Here is a 2,153-nt window from a genome sequence, read left to right as displayed (position 1 = left end):
CTGCTGTGATAACTTTCCAGAGTAGTAAAATCTTCCCTCATAGTGTTACAAATTGCTGTCCAGTGCTTTAAGGGCTATTAAAGCCACTGGAAATGTCGCACGATATAGTACAATTATATCAAAGTTGAGTGCCATCTACTAAAATGAAAATAAACATTCTTAACTATTAGAAAAAAAAAATTTCCTTTTGCTGATTAGACCATTTATTAAGACTGTGTAGAGGGGTGGCAGATACGTTTGGATTGACAAGCTAACAGATCTATAACTCAAACTGGCCTTCCTCGATCACATTTTATTGTCTCATCCGTTCCTGAAATCATTTTTTAAATCATATAACTAGTTGTCTGTCTGAATGCCCACTAACATAAAAAGTATTTTCTTCTAAGTCTAAATAAGTGCAACAACAGTCCAGTATGTCATCGCCTATAATTTATGCACACAGGCATACCTAATATAGTAGCCACTATATGCATGTGCTCTCTTACTGCTGTGTAAACAGAGTCAAGTGTTTTACCATCATGGAGACTGTACCACTGCAAAACCAGCTGCTCCCTCTGTTTCTGAGTGCCAGTCTTTCTGATTATCTACTTAACTTGCAACTTCATCTGCGGACGATTGAGAATCAGTATCAAACAAGCTCATCTCCCATTTGGGGCTCATGTTTTCTTTAAGAGTCCTCTTACAGACAACATGATACACTAGTTTCCCACAGTATAGGGCCAAGTGGGACTTGATGGGGCCAGGGACAATTCAAAATATTTATTACATGAAGTATGAAGCAATATTTGTCTGTTAGGGACTGTATCTCATCTGATGAACTGGGAGATAGAAGTTCTAGAAATAATTGGTATACTGTGGGTTGTGCTGTTAGGCCTTGTAGTGAAAACTGCAGGATGTAGACGGCAGATGAATAATGGTGTTAGGCAGACCGCCGCGTAGTTTGAATATTAATCTCAAAAGTGTGGCAGATGTGGTCACTCTGTGAGAAGGACGGAACAGGAATTTATTTTTGGAGCGAGTAATATGACAAAACACAGAGATATGGACACACCCTCCCCTTACAAAAACAGGCAAAGACATATGTAATCCCACACCCACAACGTTCACATGACGTCCTTCATTGTTACTGTCCCAAGTTCAAGTTTTTTGCATTTGTAGTTCATGCTGACAGTTTGGGTGAGTCAGCCTGTCCCCTACAAAGCAGACAAAAGTTGTGTGTGTGTGTGTGTAGGTGTGTGTGTGTGTTGTAGCTGGTGTGGGTGGAGGGTGTCGTGCCTTCAGTACCATTGCGGCACGCAAGTTGTGTCAGCAATGCAGAACTAAACTGCTGCAAGCCTCCGTAGCTGCTCTGCCAATTGAATTCAAAGTGGTTTTAAGATGAATTATGAGTGTCAAACTGGGATTATCAAAGTTGGTTTGCTTATTTAAATGCCTGCTCAATAATTAATATTCAGGGCTGCTTTTAATGTTGTGTTCACAAGGTAGAAACGGGACACTGTGGGTAATAATGTTTCTTCAGTTTTAATTTCTACTAAAGCAAGAAAGATACTTAAGTGTCAAAAATGAAAGTGAATTTCATTCTGCTAATTAAAAACAACTATATACAGTTAAGTTTTTTATGCATTTTTTTATCTAATAACATTTGAAATTCTAGTTTCTAAAATCCTCTATTCTAAAAGCACAAGAACAAACTACAACAGCACTTCTGGAATCCATTCAAGTATATCCCATTAAGAAACTAACTGCCTTTGGAAGTGAAACCTCCAAGTGGGACCTCCCAAAGCCAAGAACATAAAATAAACTGCAACAACAGTGGTAGCTGATTAGTTGTTATAAAAATTCATTTTTAAGAAAGAAGGCTAAAAATGTGAATAGTGATGATGTTTTAGGCCAATTAAATAGTAAATAGACTAAACAATATATTGAATTTATTTTGTTTTTGATTGCTAATCGAACAAAACAAGCAATGTGAAGTCGGATATTGTGAAGTGAATATCGATTAATAGAGGGCAACAAAAGAAAAATAATCGATTATGATCCTTAGGTTGCAGCGCTAGTATCACTTGCATCTGTGTACACCTGCGAGTAGCATGACATACAAACATCGCTCTGTAGCACCACTGCTGGTCAGAAACTCCACAGGGAACCTTTAA

The sequence above is a fragment of the Morone saxatilis genome, unplaced genomic scaffold (genome assembly GCF_004916995.1).
Source record: "Morone saxatilis isolate NCDOM2014 unplaced genomic scaffold, NCSU_SB_2.0 Contig19, whole genome shotgun sequence".
NCBI classification, from domain to species: Eukaryota; Metazoa; Chordata; class Actinopteri; family Moronidae; genus Morone; species Morone saxatilis.
The sequence above is the reverse complement of the archived record's forward strand: the minus strand, read 5'-3'. Positions refer to the sequence as shown.